Consider the following 18,327-nt stretch of genomic DNA (forward strand, 5'->3'; position numbering starts at 1 on the left):
CGAACCTCTGACCAGTAGTGGGTGTAGGGCCCATGCGATCTGAGGCGGCTGTTGAACCCTTCGGGGGGCCAGCCTTCGAACCTCTGATCAGTAAGGAGGCTCAGAGCCTGGTTCCTTCACAGGGAAGGACCCTTTTCGGGGTATCCCCCTTTCCCGGTCCCTGTTGCAAGAGATAGAGAAAGAGGAAAAAAGGAAAAGGATACGAAATCGAACGATGCGGCGTACCTTTTTTGGCGCGGTTATTTCGGCGAAGGCGAAGCGTCGCCCGCTATTCATGCCAGAAGCGCCGCCTGTCCCGCCGTGGAGTTAATGCGACGGGGCGAGTGGTTGGCGGGGCGGCCGTTGCGCGTGCGCGAGCCATTCGAGGAACGGATCACGGGCGTGTTGTCCTCACGCCGTGAGAGGGGGTTCTCTTGCTGCCCCCGGATGGGACGTGAGCTTGGCTGACGACGTGACCGCTGCTCCCGCCCGCCTGCCACCGTCATTACTGCCGGCCCACTTTTGGCCGCATTGACCACCGCGTCAGGCTGGCGCTGCTGGGTCGTGCGCTGGGTCGCCTCGAGTCGCGGTATTGGTTCCGCAATCGAGGAGGCGCGGTGGTGGCGCAAGTGGCGGTGCAGTCGCTTGCATGCAGCATCCGGCGCGCCGGTTACGTGACGCGTGGGCCTGGGCCCCCATGCTGGGCGTGTCGGGAGTCGGAGAAGCGCGTCCACTTAGCGCGGTTGCATGCCGCCTGCATGTCTGCCCGCCTCTTTCGTCCGTTGGTCTGGGCAAAAGTGGAGGGTCACTTGTAACCGCTGGGCGGTTGTGTGCACCACGCGCGGCGGTTTGGCTTCTTCTGCTCTGAGCCGGTTTGCATGACATGCGGGACACAGCCCCCGCGCCGCAGGGGAGGGCCTTGGAGCGTGTTGGAGAAGACTCAGCCCGTGACGGTTGGAGGCGCAAGTAGGGAGAGGCACCTTTAAAAGGAGGGCGACCCCTTTCGGAAGGCGACCATGTCTTCTCGCTCCCTTATGCATCGCGTCTTTCCACCTTCCAAGCCCCCGGATGGGGGATACTGAAAGTTCCCTTTGACCCGAGAACAGGATCTGGATGTCGCCTAGAGGGGGGGTGAATAGGCGAATAAAACTTATTACTTTAAAACTTAAATCTTACTCTACTCGAAGACTTAGTACGCATTGGAGTGAGAAGACTCTTCGAGTAGGTTGCAGCAGAATGGAAGGTCCTGTCTCAAAAATGTCCTGCACTTCAAATCAAGCTTATAACACAGATAAGTATTGAAGTGCAGATAAAAACGAGTAAGGCAGAGAGTCAGGATAGAACAGAGCACACAGACGCAAGGGTTTATCCCGAGGTTCGGCCAAGCCTGAAATGCTTGCCTAGTCCTCGTTGGAGTTAGCCACACCTGGGCTTGGAGTCTATTTCAACTCCTTCCTCCGTTTGCTCAGATCTGTCAGTATGACAGATAGAGCCTTTCACTATTGAGTGGGGTTACAACAGAGCCGCGGCTGCTTACAAACTTCTTGGCAGCACCCCGGCAGAGTAACGATACGCTCAAGACCTTGCTCTAGCTCTTTGCAGCACTACTCCTCTCTCTAAAGGCTTATAGTTGTGCCTTCTACACAAACTATAGAGTTACACACAAGAGGGAGAGCGAGAATTGATTCCAGTGAAGTCTACACTTGTTGGCTGCACTTGTATGTTGCTGGAGGCGCCTAGGGGTCCCTTTTATAGGCACAAGGAGCCTAGGAGCCGTTGGAAGCAACCCAGGAAGGCAAATCTTGCCTTCTGTCAGGTGGCGCACCGGACAGTCCGGTGCACACCGGACACTGTCCGGTGCCCGATTTCTTTCCTTCTGTGGCAGAGCCGACCGTTGGCAGTCTTGGAGCCGTTGGCGCACCGGACATGTCCGGTGCACACCGGACAGTCCGGTGCCTCCATCTAGCCGTTGGTTCGGCCACGTGTTCCGCGCAGATCGCGTGGCCGACCGTTGGCCCGGCCGACCGTTGGCTCACCGGACAGTCCGGTGCACACCGGACAGTCCGGTGAATTATAGTCGTACGTCGCCGGTGAATTCCCGAGAGCGGCCAGTTCGTCAGAGTTCAGTCTGGCGCACCGGACACTGTCCGGTGCACCACCGGACAGTCCGGTGTGCCAGACTGAGCTGCTTTGGCTGTACATAGCCAAGCCCTTTGCACCTCTCTTCTTTTCTTCTTCTTTCTGTTTCTAACACTTAGACAAGTATATTAGTCCACAAAACCAATGTACTAAGTATAGAAACATACCTTCTCTTAATCATTAAATCTATAGTATTCCACATGCTTGAGCTTTGATGTTGGACTCATAAATCATCAAGTCGGCTTGTCTTGATCTAGATTGACATTAATTGGCTCCAACATCCTGTAAAGGTCACATAGAACATCTCCAAACATAGGAACAACCCAAACTAAAGATCAAGGTGAACTTAGCTCTTTTGGGCTGCTTCCAGTTCTGGTTTTGACACTTGTTCTCCTTCTAGTGACCTTGATCTCCTTCTTAGAGCTTGTTCTTGAGCCTTATGACTTACACCACATAACTGTAGTTGTTACCTCATTGGCTGTAAGTCACGTTCTTATGTAGTGATCCTTGATGTGCCGTAGCTGTTCTCAACTCGATCACCCTTGACTTTGCAAGCCTTCTTCTTCACCCTTGGCTTTGGGTTCCTCAGCCTCCTTGACCTTCTCCCGTGCACTTGGTACCTCGAAGCTCTTCTTGCCTCCGTCCTTGGCTTGATCAGTTGTCTCCGAGCTACGCACTCGAGTCTCACTTTTGCAATGTCCATCTTACTTGTGATGTCCATTATGTATCCATAATCCAGTTCTTGGACCATCACATTTGTTCACTTGTGTTGAACCCTGTAGGCTTTACTTTAAGCACCTGTTCAACACTTAGTACACTTGTTAGTCCTTTAATTGAGTTGTCATCCAAACACCAAAACTCACAAGAGAGCTTTCAATCTCCCCCTTTTTGGTGATTGATGGCAACACAATTAAAGCTTACATAAGAATAAGATTTGAAGCACAAATTTTAATTCTAAGATTATAGAATGCTCCCCCTAAATAAGTGCTTACTTCAAAAACATAATTTTGGCCTCAGACGCCAATTTGCACATACTTAGGCAAATCGAAACATTTCTACACCTTAGCACTTTTTAGTATGCATTGTGGCAAGAATCAAACCATGATGCTATAACACACAAATGCACATAATCAGAGTTAAACACCATTCAAAATAGTGGATATATCACAGGAGTATCAACCTACCACTATTCATCATTAAGATACCAATTCAAACTAATACCAATTTAAACTAAGACACTAATTTAAGACAATCTTAAAGCACCATTAACCACATGACTATCTATTACACTATAGAAGCCAAATAATTCATCGCAGCGGAAACACTAGTCCATATGAGCAACATTGCAAGAAACATGAATATCACACTTGGCAAAGCTCAAACTAACACATCACCCATTAGGATAAGCTTTCCTCTAAGGTTGAGATAAGCTTTAATACACAAATTCTCCCCCTTTGACATCAAACACCAAAAACCATACTCAATCAAGAACATATGATGATGTCAAGGGACAGCAGGGTGTTAAGGAGGAAAACGACTATCAAAACTCCCCCTTACTTATTGAGCATATGCCCGATCAACATTTAGGTAAGATACATATATGCAAAAGATTAATACTTCCTTTTGTACCTTTACCATGATGTAGTGTACTTCCCATCTTGAAAGTAGTTAATCTCTTGAGAGCTTCTCCACACTTGTGCCTGATTCTTTCTCCTAACTTTTTCTTGTTGCTAAGACATCAAACTTAGAACAAGTTATAGTATTGGGCACAAGAAGAAACTTCTATTCTCATGATTATCAAAAGATATCAATTGAAGCGAACTATTACGGCTATCAATTGAAAGATACCAATTGCAAAGTTCATTTATTATCATGGCTCCATGATATTTAAGCATCTATTGAAAGTTTGAAAGTTCCCTTTATTATCACCAGATATTATAGAGCATGAGCAATCTAAAGATATGCACTTACTCACAACTTGAGATACCGATTTCTTGACTTACAGAGGTACCCAAGTCCAGATTGCTCCATTTCTTACTTATCTTCTCTTTTCCACCTAGAGACTATACAAGATCGCTCAAGAAACAGTTAGTCTCAAAGGACACAAGTTATGTGTGCTCCCCCTCAAGTTGTGCATCAAGTATTTGAATGACTTGCACTTTGCACATTCTAGCTTCCTTAGAACTAGAGGGGATCACAACATACCTTGGTCAAGGCATATTCTATCACTTTCATCACACAAGGATGCCAATTTGAATATCAATTGTAAAACCACTTAACACCAATTTAAGGCTAAATGAAAGGTTGACTAAATTCAACAATGCATGCCTCAGTGGCACCTAAGCCAATTCAATACTCAAGGAAGTCTAACATTTACTCAACCTGTACATGCTTCATATTTAACTATCATTGCATATACCAATTGAAGATCAACACAATCATGTATATAAAGCGAAATATCTAAGCATGTCATGATTAAGAAGGTTTCTTAGGTGCACAAAAGAAACAACATTTTAAAGGCATACATTACCTAAACCAAGATATTACCAATTGAAAGACAAGAAACACAGCTATGATCACTATCAATGGAACTTCAAGATATTCAATAAAATTGCACAGTTCCATTTTCCATACCTTTGCCTTTATGAGAGCACTTGTTATCACCAATTCAGGACTCCTTTTGCTCACACACCTCATAGCTCAAAAGGGCACGACATGGATTTGAAATTCACACAATACTAAACTAGGGTAATCATGTGAACATGCACTAAACAAAATGTCATATTTGCACATAGCATGACTTACAAAAAGTTACAGGTTTATCCATATACACCAAGAGAGTTAATCGTTGTGGATATAACAAATGAAATAGCTACCCATGAATGATTCAAAAGATATATCCTATATAGCATCAGTCATGATTAAGCAAACATAATTATGATTCATTTAACACTGGCAATCATAAAGCATAACTACTCCAAAGACAGGTAGCACAACAAGCCAACTTAAGAGCAATACTAAGTTGCAATTATGTACTTAAAATACACGGGGTACCGTCCTTTGGAGAGCTAGCTGTAGATTCTCATCAAAGTCCTTTTACTTGATTCACCAATAATGATTAAGGACCTATACACCTTATTTTACTTGAGATGAACATGGGATTAGTGTCTCACAATAATTCAACCTTGGGACAATAAACACCAAAACAATTAACAGCTTAAGCATAGAGTTTTAGATAACCGTCTTAAGCTCTCCCATGGTCTCCAGTCCATCTCAAGGCACCTGCATGGTCTAGTTAGCACAGTTTGGTACCCATCTTGAGATGGGTCCATAACGTTCATCTAAAAGGGCCTTTGGTACCCAAATAGCAGTTGTGCTAGTTCTAGGTGATCTCATTATAGATCTAGCACAAGTGCATGATTTGGGTCTCCTAAGCGAATGAGATTGACACACATTCACTTCTTTAGGAATCTTACCTTTATAACATACCTTTGATATATGACCCTGCTCACCACACTTGTAGCAGAAGCGTCGCTCAACCTGACATGACGCTTGCTGTTTGTCATTTTCCTTGGAGAGGGTCATCTTGGAGGATGCACAACCTTGATTCTTCATGACCGGACATGAAGTGATAAAGTGGTCCTTATTGTTGCATCCAAAGCAACTTCTTGTCCCTTCATCCTTGTCTTTGTACGGACAGGATGCGATGAGGTGACCTATCTCCTTGCATTTGAAACACCTCCTTTTTCCTCTTCCCTTTTTGTGCTTGAAGGACATGGAGAGATGATTAGTACAAACAACATGACTAATTGAATTTTTACCTTTTTCCTCGTTCATGTTGATTTCTTCATTTATAGCTTTGGGAACATTCTTCTTATTTAGCTTAACACTTGCTGCAGTTTTACCTTTCTCAAGCTTCTTCACCACGCGCCCGTGGATATCTTGAGAGAGTTGAGCTAAGCGTCTTCTCCTTAGTTGTCGTTGCTTCTTATTCCCACAGAATTTCTTTTGTGACCCTAAAACTTGTTGCTCAATCAATGATTGGCTTTCTTTTGAGCAACAGGGGTTAGCACATGATGATATACAATTCAAATGCGCATACGTGCGAGAATGAGGTTCACATGAATTTAAGTTTGAAATTACAACCTCATGAGCAACATTAAGCATGATATGGTCATCAACTAATTCATTATGAGAATAAGATAGCATATCATATTTTTCACTTAGAGCAAGTTTTTCTAAATTTATCATTTCTACTTGACTCTTAAGCATAGAATTCTCAGTTTTAAGTTGAGCAACATCAGATAATACATCATGATTATTTCTTTGCTCAAATAAAATAGACTCATACCGTTGGACCAAATTATCATGAGAGCACTTTAGCTCCTCATGTTCCTTGGTCATCTTCTCCAGGCTGTCGTTGGTTTTGATGAGAGTCTCCTCTAGCCTGAGAAGCGTCTCGCCTTGTTCCTTGTTCCTCCTCAACAACTTAACCAAGAGCACTTTATTTTCTTTGTTGAGATGGGTGTAGAACTGGCGAATCTCCTCTTCTTCCACATCACCGGTCTCATTTTCCCTGTCATTATTATTAGTGGAAGCAATACAGGAAAATGTACCTTGTGGTGATGAAGACTCATCCTTGCTATCATCCTCATATTCCTCCTCATCATCGCTTTCGTCTCCACTATCATTGTTAGCAATAAGACATTTATAACTAGTGGAAGACAAACCTGTCGGTGAGGTGGATTCATCGTTTAGGTGCCATCGTTCTTGTTCTTCTCCCTTTGAATGGTTAGTATCACAAGTAATATAGGGAGTAGAAGTAGTACAATTTGTCACACAATATTTTACTTTAATTCTATTCCATAAATCATGAGCATCAATAATTAAATCATTATCACTACTCATGATGGCAAAGTAAGCACCTCTAGAAAGAGAGTCAACTAAGATGCTGCAAGCACGGTGATTTAGAGAAAAACATCTTAGTTCATCATTAGAGGGATTTTTACTAATATCAGATGGAAAAATACTTCTACCAAAGATCTGTCTCAAATCAGAATCAACACTCATGAAAGCTTTATAAATAGAGACAGACCAGGATTTGTAATTAGAGCCATCGCCTAAAAGAATTTCTACAGTTACCTCTTGTGACGACATCGTTATCTCCGGACGGCTAAGCCCACACTGGAGAGGCCTAGCTCCGATACCAATTGAAAGTTCCCTTTGACCCGGGAACAGGATCTGGATGTCGCCTAGAGGGGGGGTGAATAGGCGAATAAAACTTATTACTTTAAAACTTAAATCTTACTCTACTCGAAGACTTAGTACGCAGTGGAGTGAGAAGACTCTTCGAGTAGGTTGCAGCGGAATGGAAGGTCCTGTCTCAAAAATGTCCTGCACTTCAAATCAAGCTTATAACACAGATAAGTATTGAAGTGCAGATAAAAACGAGTAAGGCAGAGAGTCAGGATAGAACACAGCACACAGACGCAAGGGTTTATCCTAAGGTTCGGCCAAGCCTGAAATGCTTGCCTAGTCCTCGTAGGAGTTAGCCACACCTGGGCTTGGAGTCTATTTCAACTCCTTCCTCCGTTTGCTCAGATCTGTCAGTATGACAGATAGAGCCTTTCACTATTGAGTGGGGTTACAACAGAGCCGCGGCTACTTACAAACTTCTTGGCAGCACCCCGGCAGAGTAACGACACGCTCAAGACCTTGCTCTAGCTCTTTGCAGCACTACTCCTCTCTCTAAAGGCTTATAACTGTGCCTTCTACACAAACTATAGAGTTACACACAAGAGGGAGAGCGAGAATTGATTCCAGTGAAGTCTACACTTGTTGGCTGCACTTGTATGTTGCTGGAGGCGCCTAGGGGTCCCTTTTATAGGCACAAGGAGCCTAGGAGCCGTTGGAAGCAATCCAGGAAGGCAAATCTTGCCTTCTGTCGGGTGGCGCACCGGACAGTCCGGTGCACACCGGACACTGTCCGGTGCCCGATTTCTTTCCTTCTGTGGCGGAGCCGACCGTTGGCAGTCTTGGAGCCGTTGGCGCACCGGACATGTCCGGTGCACACCGGACAGTCCGGTGCCTCCATCTAGCCGTTGGTTCAGCCACGTGTTCCGCGCAGATCGCGCGGCCGACCGTTGGCCCGGCCGACCGTTGGCTCACCGGACAGTCCGGTGCACACCGGACAGTCAGGTGAATTATAGCCGTACGTCGCCGGTGAATTCTCGAGAGCGGCCAGTTCGTCAGAGTTCAGCCTGGCGCACCGGACACTATCCGGTGCACCACCGGACACTGTCCGGTGTGCCAGACTGAGCTGCTTTGGTTGTACATAGCCAAGCCCTTTGCACCTCTCTTCTTTTCTTCTTCTTTCTATTTCTAACACTTAGACAAGTATATTAGTCCACAAAACCAATGTACTAAGTATAGAAACATACCTTCTCTTAATCATTAAATCTATAGTATTCCACATGCTTGAGCTTTGATGTTGGACTCATAAATCATCAAGTCGGCTTGTCTTGATCTAGATTGACATTATTTGGCTCCAACATCCTGTAAAGGTCACATAGAACATCTCCAAACATAGGAACAACCCAAACTAAAGATCAAGGTGAACTTAGCTCTTTTGGGCTGCTTCCAGTTCTGGTTTTGACACTTGTTCTCCTTCTAGTGACCTTGATCTCCTTCTTAGAGCTTGTTCTTGAGCCTTATGACTTACACCACATAACTATAGCTGTTACCTCATTGGCTGTAAGTCACGTTCTTATGTAGTGATCCTTGATGTGCCGTAGCTGTTCTCAACTCGATCACCCTTGACTTTGCAAGCCTTCTTCTTCACCCTTGGCTTTGGGTTCCTCAGCCTCCTTGATCTTCTCCCGTGCACTTGGTACCTCGAAGCTCTTCTTGCCTCCGTCCTTGGCTTGATCAGTTGTCTCCGAGCTACGCACCCGAGTCTCACTTTTGCAATGTCCATCTTACTTGTGATGTCCATTATGTATCCATAATCCAGTTCTTGGACCATCACATTTGTTCACTTGTGTTGAACCCTGTAGGCTTTACTTTAAGCACCTGTTCAACACTTAGTACACTTGTTAGTCCTTTAATTGAGTTGTCATCCAAACACCAAAACTCACAAGAGAGCTTTCAGATACCCGCCGTCTTTTCGCCTCATCGTTGGAGGAACGCAACTCCGTGGGAGTTGGTACCTTTCAGCCATCGTTCGGCTTCAAGGATTTTCATCATGCAGCCCGGCTACACCCCTCCATCGGCGGTCACCCAAGATGGTGACCTCCAGCTTGATGGTGGGGAAAGCGAGCCGGGCTGCGGCCTCTGCCCCTCCCTCAGCCTTAAGGATTTTCATCACCAGGGCTGGGGAGGGGAGTGTGCCGAGTTGGGGTCGGCCCCTGCGTGGGCGGCGGCCCGCTCCTTCACTCAGTGATCGGAGGGAAGGGCGGTCGTCGTCCGTGGCGCCGGCAGCTGCACCGTGCCTGGCTCTCGGACGCGAGTGGCTTCGGAGCCGCTCGTGGCGCCGGCGTCTGCCACGGCAGCTGGAAGAGGTTCTTCCGCCGGCGAGATAGCCAAGGCCGGCCACGGACCGACCTCCAACTCTACGGCCTTCTGCCCGTCCTTGCCTCACGAGTTTGGGCATGGGCGGGGGCCTCCTGGCAGCAGCATCCGCCCTGAGGTCAGTGTTGCCGCTGTTCGGCCCCCCGGAGCAGAAGTCGTCGTCGTCGCCGCTGCTGGAGCGGGTGACGGCGCGCCGTTCGTCGGTCTTCTGTTGCTCTGCAGGCCCACCCCTATCGAGTGGGGTTGTTCGTACCTGCGGAGGGGGAACCGGAGTTCCGTTTGTAATGGCACTTTGAATGCCGGTGTTTTTGTTCATTACGGCTTTCGGGGCCTGAACATGTATGTAATTTTGGCACAGAGTCGTGTTTTTTCCTCATTTTCGAGCACTAAGACTCGCCTGTTGATTATCTGAACCGCTTCACCAAGCATGAGTCGCCCCGTGTCAAGGTGACGAGTGAGGTATCCGTATCCCGGAGGCGTAGGAGTCCCTCGCTCGGTCGGCCTTGTTGTCTGAGGCTCCTCTAGCTTAGTTAAAGGGACCCCTTGGCCGCTCTTCGACGAGCCGAGGCCAGGGGTAGCGATATCAGCATGAACAGAGACGGAGTTGGCTCGGAAATGAAACCTGGTTGGCCGGAGCCTAGCCGGGTTGTCCGTTAGCGGGACCGACGCCGGAGTTGATCAGCCGAGGCCTCGGGTTGGGCTGGCGCCCTTGGGAGATGGTTGGCCGAGGCCCCAGGGGTAACCGGCCAAGCCGCCTGCTCGAGCCGGATTCCCGGAGAAGTCCCTGGCGGCGATTGTCCGGGCGTGGCGGTGACGTCGTCCTCCAGAGTGGGGATCCCTGGACCGCGTCACCGTCCGAGGCTAGATCGGACCTCGCTGAAGGTGTCGTCGATGCCGAGGGTGCTACTGCCCCCTTCCAGCGTCAAGACCCGAGCCTGCAGGATCAGAGTGTCTTGTAGCGTGTGCCTTCTGCGGCCGCCGAGGCCAGAATACACACCCTCGCTGTGTTGTAAAGCTGTGTCTCCTTTCCTCTTGTTTCGAGTATCTGGACTTTTTTGTCGGTAACAGGGATGTTTGTGCGAGCGAGAGTTGCTTCTCGCGGAAGGTGATGAGTGAGGTATCCGTATCCCGGAGGCGTGGGAGTCCCTCGGCTCGGTCGGCCTTGCCGCTTACGCGCACTTTCACCCGTCCATGAGGCCCTGTCGTCGACTCAGTCGAGAAGGCTCGAAGGACCGCTTCGGCAGAAGAGCTTCCGAACGTGAAGACTTGTTCGGTCCGCGGAATCACTTTACCCGAACGCGAGTTACTTATCGCAGAAGGTGATGAGTGAGGTATCCGTATCCCGGAGGCGTAGGAGTCCCTCGGCTCGGTCAGCCTTGGCTGCTTACGTGTACTCCGTCATTTTCAGGATCCACTTTTCGAAGTAGTCAGAAAGCACGAAAGATATTCTGGCAGAAAAGATCTTTTTTCGAGGAAAATTTCAACGCAGAGGGGGTTCCCCCCCTTTTAGCCCCCGAGGGAGGGTAAGGCTTTGCCGAGGCGAGGCCGACCCTTCCTTGATGACTAAACTTTGCGTGGGTGCGAGGTATATGAACAACTTGAAAACATCTTAAGGGTAGAAGCGACGTAGCTGTTGGATGTTCCAAGCGTTACCGTAGACCTCGCCTTGACTGTTGGCCAGCTTGTACGTTCCGGGCTTCAGAACTTTGGCGATGACGAATGGCCCCTCCCAGGGGGGCATGAGCTTGTGCCTCCCTCGGGCGTCTTGCCGCAGCCGAAGCACCAGGTCGCCCACCTGGAGGTCTCGGGGCCGGACACCTCGGGCGTGGTAGCGTCGCAGGGACTGCTGATACCGCGCCGAGTGTAGTAAGGCCTTGTCCCGAGCCTCTTCCAGCTGGTCCAGCGAGTCTTCTCGGCTTGCTTGGTTGCTTTGATCGCTGTAGGCCCTCGTCCTCGGGGAGCCATATTCCAGGTCAGTGGGTAAGACGGCCTCGGCCCCGTAGACTAGGAAGAACGGCGTGAAACCCGTGGCTCGGCTCGGCGTTGTCCTCAGGCTCCAGACCACCGAGGGGAGTTCCTTCATCCATCGCTTTCCGAACTTGTTGAGGTCGTTGTAAATCCGAGGCTTGAGCCCTTGTAGAATCATGCCGTTGGCACGCTCTACTTGCCCATTCGACATGGGATGAGCCACGGCGGCCCAGTCCACCCGGATATGGTGATCCTCGCAGAAGTCCAAGAATTTTCTGCCGGTGAACTGGGTACCGTTGTCGGTGATGATGGAGTTCGGGATCCCGAAGCGATGGATGATGTTGGTGAAGAACGTCACCGCCTGCTCGGACCTGATGCTGTTCAGAGGTCGGACCTCGACCCACTTGGAGAGTTTGTCGATGGCGACCAGCAGGTGCGTGTAGCCCCCGGGCGCCTTCTGCAAGGGGCCGACGAGGTCCAGACCCCATACAGCAAAGGGCCAGGTGATGGGTATCGTCTGCAGAGCCTAAGTGGGCAGGTGGGTCTGCTTCGCATAGAATTGACACCCTTCGCAGGTGCGGACAATTCTAGTGGCATCAGCCACCGCCGTTGGCCAGTAGAAGCCTTGCCGGAAAGCATTCCCGACAAGGGCTCGAGGCGCTGCGTGATGGCCGCAAGCCCCCGAGTGTATCTCTTGGAGGAGTTCCTGACCTTCGGCGACGGAGATGCATCGCTGGAGGATGCCCGAGGGGCTGCGGTGGTAGAGCTCCTTCTCATCACCCAGCAAGACGAACGACTTGGCACGTCGCGCTACCCGCCGAGCCTCGGCTCGGTCGAGGGGTAGCTCTCCTTGGCGGAGATATTGCAGGTACGGGGTCTGCCAATTTTGATCAGGCATGGTCCCGCTCCGCTCCTCCTCGATGCGCAATGCCTCGCCCTCGGAGGCCGAGGGTACCTCGGGCTGAACCGAGGGCGCCTCGGGCCGAGCTGAGGGTGCCTCGGGCTGTGCCGAGGGTACCTCGGGCTGGACCGAGGTAGCCTCAGGCTCGGGCGAGTCGTCGATCTTGATGGAGGGTTGATGCAGATCCCGGGAGAAGACGTCCGGGGGAACCGTTGTTCGCCCCGAGGCTATTTTTGCCAGCTCGTCCGCAGTCTCGTTGTAGCGCCGAGCGATGTGGTTAAGCTCGAGCCCGTAGAACTTGTCTTCCAGGCGCCGAACCTCATCACAGTAGGCCTCCATCTTCGGGTCACGGCAGTGGGAGTTCTTCATGACTTGGTCGATGACGAGCTGCGAGTCACCGCGGGCGTCGAGGCGCCTGACCCCTAGCTCGATGGCGATCTGCAACCCGTTGACCAGAGCCTCGTACTCAGCCACATTGTTGGACGCCGGGAGATGGAGGCGTAGCACATAGCGTAGATGTTTCCCGAGGGGCGAGATGAAGAGCAGGCCCGCGCCGGCTCCCGTCTTCATCAGCGACCCGTCGAAAAACATGGTCCAGAGCTCCGGTTGGATCGGAGCCGTCGGTAGCTGGGTGTCGACCCATTCGGCTACGAAGTCCGCTAAGACCTGGGACTTGATGGCCTTCTGAGAGGCGAACGAGATTGTCTCGCCCATGATTTCCACCACCCACTTTGTAATCCTGCCCGAGGCCTCTCGGCACTGGATGATCTCCCCCAGGGGGAAGGATGACACCATAGTTACCGGATGAGACTCGAAGTAGTGTCGCAACTTCCGCCTCGTCAGGATCACTGCATACAGCAGCTTCTGAACTTGTGGGTAGCGGATCTTGGTTTCGGACAGTACCTCGCTGACGAAGTAAACTGGCCTCTGAACGGGCAATGCATGCCCCTCTTCTTGCCTCTCGACCACAATCGCGGCGCTAACCACCTGAGTGGTCGCGGCGACGTATACCAAGAGGGCTTCTCCGTCAGTTGGAGGCACCAAGATAGGCACCTTTGTGAGGAGCGCCTTCAGGTTCCCGAGAGCTTCCTCGGCCTCAGGGGTCCAAGCGAAGCACTCGGCCTTCCTTAAGAGGCGGTACTGAGGCAGGCCTCTTTCGCCGAGGCGTGAGATGAAGCGGCTCAGGGCCGCGAGACATCCCATGACCCTCTGTACGCCTTTTAAGTCCTTGATGGGCCCCATGCTGGTGATGGCTGCGATCTTCTCTAGGTTGGCTTCGATGCCCAGCTCGGAGACGATGAACCCCAAGAGCATGCCCCGAGGTACCCCGAAGACGCACTTCTCGGGATTGAGCTTGACGCCTTTCGCTTTGAGACATCGGAATGTCACTTCAAGGTCGGAAAGGAGGTCGGAGGCTTTCCTTGTCTTGACTACGATGTCATCGACGTAGGCCTCGACCGTGCGACCGATGTGTTCGCCGAACACATGGTTCATACACCGCTGATACGTCGCGCCCGCATTCCTCAAACCGAACGGCATGGTGACATAGCAGTACATGCCGAAGGGCGTGATGAAAGAAGTCGCGAGCTGGTCGGACTCTTTCATCCTGATTTGGTGATACCCTCTTTGATGAACCCGGCTGCCGTTAGCTTGTGGATCTCCTCGCCTATCGCTCTGCGCTTCTCCTCGTCGAATCGGCGCAGAGACTGCTTGATGGGTCGGGCTCCGGCCCGAATATCCAGCGAGTGCTCGGCGACATCCCTTGGTATGCCGGGCATGTCCGAGGGACTCCACGCGAAGACGTTGGCGTTCGCGCGGAGAAAGTCGACGAGCACTGCTTCCTATTTGGGGTCGAGCCCGGAACCGATCCGGATCTGCTTGGAGGCGTCGCCACTGGGGTCGAGGGGGACGGCCTTAACCGTCTCCACTGGCTCGAAGTTGCCGGCATGACGCTTCACGTCTGGCACCTCTTTGGAGAGGCTTTCCAGGTCGGCGATGAGGGCCTCGGACTCGGCGAGGGCCTCGGCGTACTCCACGCACTCCACGTCGCATTCGAACGCGTGTTTGTACGTGGGGCCGACGGTGATGACCCCGTTGGGGCCCGGCATCTTGAGCTTCAGATAGGTGTAGTTGGGGACGGCCATAAACTTCGCGTAGCATGGCCTCCCTAGTACCACGGGTAGGTTCCTCGGAACCCGACCACCTCGAACGTCAGAGTCTCCCTTCGGAAGTTGGAGGGCGTTCCGAAGCAGACGGGAAGGTCGAGTCGTCCGAGGGGCTGGACGCGTTTCCCGGGAATGATCCCGTGGAAGGGCGCAGCGCCCGCTCGGACGGAGGACGGATCGACGCGCAGGAGCCTGAGGGTCTCGGTGTAGATGATGTTGAGGCTGCTGCCCCCGTCCATAAGGACCTTGGTGAGCCTGACGTCGCCGACGACGGGGTCGACGACGAGCGGGTATTTCCCTGGGCTCGGCACGTGGTCGGGGTGGTCAGCTTGGTCGAAGGTGATGGGCTTGTCGGACCAGTCTAGGTAGACTGGCGCCGCCACCTTCACCGAGCAGACCTCCCGGCGCTCTTGCTTGCGATGCCGAGCCGAGGCATTCGCCGCATGCCCACCGTAGATCATGAAGCAGTCGCGGACCTCGGGGAACTCCCCTGCTTGGTGATCTTCCTTCTTGTCGTCGTCGCGGGCCCTGCCACCCTCCGCAGGTGGCCCGGCCCTGTGGAAGTGGCGCCGAAGCATGACGCACTCCTCAAGGGTGTGCTTGACGGGCCCCTGGTGATAGGGGCACGGCTCCTTGAGCATCTTGTCGAAGAGGTTGGCACCTCCGGGGGGCTTCCGAGGGTTCTTGTACTCGGCGGCGGCGACAAGGTCCGTGTCGGCGGCGTCGCGTTTCGCTTGCGACTTCTTCTTGCCTTTCTTCTTGGCGCCGCGCGGAGTAGACGCCTCAAGAGCATCTTCCGATGGGCGGCCCTGGGGCTGCTTGTCCTTTCGAAAGATAGCCTCGACCGCCTCCTGGCCAGAGGCGAACTTGGTGGCGATGTCCATCAGCTCGCTCGCCCTGGTGGGGGTCTTGTGACCCAACTTACTCACCAGGTCGCGGTAGGTGGTGCCGGCAAGGAACGCGCCGATGACATTCGAGTCGGTGATGTTGGGCAGCTCGGTGCGCTGCTTCGAGAATCGCCGGATGTAGTCCCGGAGAGACTCTCCCGGCTGCTGTCGGCAGCTTCGGAGGTCCCAGGAATTCCCGGGGCGCACGTACGTGCCCTGGAAATTGCCGGCGAAGGCTTGGACCAGGTCATCCCAGTTGGAGATCTGCCCCGGAGGCAGGTGCTCCAACCAGGCGCGAGCGGTGTCGGAGAGGAACAAGGGGAGGTTGCGGATGATGAGGTTGTCGTCGTCCGTTCCACCCAGTTGGCAGGCCAGGCGGTAGTCCGCGAGCCACAGTTCCGGTCTCGTTTCCCCCGAGTACTTTGTGATAGTAGTCGGGGGTCGGAACCGGGTCGGGAACGGTGCCCGTCGGATGGCCCGGCTGAAGGCCTGCGGACCGGGTGGTTCGGGCGAGGGACTCCGATCCTCCCCGCTGTCGTAGCGTCCCCCACGCCTGGGGTGGTAACCTCGGCGCACCCTTTCGTCGAGGCGGGCCCGACGGTCATAATGATGGTGCTCGTTGCCGAGGTGGCCCGGGGCCGCAGGCGCGGTGTTGCGCGTGCGCCCGGTGTAGACCGAGGCTTCCCGCATGAATCGGGAAGTCGCGGCATGAGGTTCCGAGGGGTATCCCTGCCTTCGAGAGGCAGAGCTCTCGGCCCGTCGGACCGCAGCGCCTTCCAGGAGATTCTTGAGCTCTCCCTGGATTCGCCGACCCTCGGTGGTTGATGGCTCCGGCATCGCGCGGAGAAGCATCGCTGCTGCAGCCAGGTTCTGACCGACCCCACTGGATGCGGGTGGTGGCCTGACCCTGACGTCATCAGCAACGCGGTGCTGGAGACCCTAGGGCAGGTGACGTATTTCTCCGGCCGGGGGTTGGCCCGACCATGCCTGCCCGACGTCCCGGCGGATCGGCTCAAGCGCCCATGCTCCCTCGTCGAGCCTGGCCTGCGCCCCGCGGACTTGCTCGAGCTGTGGGTCGTGACCCCCCGCCGGAACGGGGACCACAGCTAACTCCCGTGGGATGTCAGCGCGAGGCACCGGCCTAGGGAGATCACCGTCCTCCGGCATGCCGAGATGATTACCTTTGGAGGGACCCCCTAGATCGACGTGGAAACATTCGCGGCTTGGGCTGCAGTCCTCGTCGTCGAGGCTGCGGCTACCGTCGGAACAGTCGGAGAGGCAGTAGTCACATGCGGTCATGAAGTCCCGCATGGCACTGGGGTTGCCAAATCCAGAGAAATCCCAACAAATGTTGGGGTCGTCATCTTCCTCGGACCCAGAGGGCCCGTAGGTCGAGACATCCGTCAACCGGTCCCAAGGCGACCGCAGGCGGAACCCCAGAGGGTTTGGACTCGCCTCCACGAAAGCGTCCGCCAAAGCGAGATTGCTAGGCGGGTTGAGGCTGAATCCAAAAGACGTAGGATGGGAATCGGTCGGTACCTTTTGGTCGTCGAGCGGCGATGAAGTCACGTCGAGGACTGACTGCACCGTCGCCTCAGGTACGAGGGCGACGTCCTGCAAGCTTTTCGCAAGCGCGCTGGCGTCGTCCACTTGCTCGGGTTTGGCGTGTCGCGGGGAGACGGCGCTCGTCTTCGTCTCAGGCGCGAAGTCGATACCCGGTGCACCCCTCGTTGGGGTGTCGGCGCTGTCGACTTGCTCGACAGCCGACGAGGCACTGCCTCCTGCTTGGCCCTGGTTGCCCTGCCTTCCCCTCCATCGGCGGGGAAGAAGGTGGGACAAGCTCGAATGTTGTTCTTCCGCCACGCGGGGAAGACGTCGTCGATTTCGCCGCCGGCGGGCGGGCTGTCGGTCGCCATTGTCGTTGTCGCGCGGCGGTGGAAGGAGTATCATGTCGTAGCTGCCGTCGAAGGACATGAACTCAAGACTCCCGAAACGGAACACCGTCCCGGGTCGGAGAGGTTGCTGGAGACTGCCCATCTGGAGCTTGACGGGAAGCTGTTCGTCAACACGCAGCAGGCCCCTACCTGGCGCGCCAACTGTCGGCGTTTCGAGACCGGGGAGTCCCTTGGGCCGACGAGTGAGTGTCGCCGCGTGCCCCAGCCCAAATGGGTCGAGCGCGTGGGCGAGCGCGAAGGGGGGAAGGAGCGAGGCGGCCGGAGACCGGCGTGAGAGAGGTGGGAATCCCGCGGCCTTCGTGTTCGTCCCGCGCCCAGGTCGGGTGCGCTTGCAGTAGGGGGTTACAAGCGTCCACGCGGGAGAGGGAAGCGAGCGGCCCCAAGAGAGCGCCTGTCCCGTCCTCGTTCCCGCGCGGCCAACCTTCTCTAAGAGGGCCCTGGTCCTTCCTTTTATAGGCGTAAGGAGAGGATCCAGGTGTACAATGGGGGTGTAGCAGAGTGCTACGTGTCTAGCGGGGGAGAGCTAGCGCCCTAAGTACATGCCGACGTGGCAGCCGGAGAGATTTTGGCACCCAGCTGGTGTGATGTCGTGGCCGTCGGAGGAGCGACGGAGCCTGGCGGAGGGACAGCTGTCGGAGCGGTTGAGTCCTTGCTGACGTCCTCCTGCTTCCGTAAGAGAGCTGAGAGCCGCCGTCGTCACGGAGCATGCGGGGCGCCATCATTGCCTATTTGGCGGAGGTAGCCAGATGGGACACCGGTCTTGT

Source organism: Zea mays, chromosome 5, assembly GCF_902167145.1.
Source record: "Zea mays cultivar B73 chromosome 5, Zm-B73-REFERENCE-NAM-5.0, whole genome shotgun sequence".
In the NCBI taxonomy this organism is placed as follows: Eukaryota; Viridiplantae; Streptophyta; class Magnoliopsida; order Poales; family Poaceae; genus Zea; species Zea mays.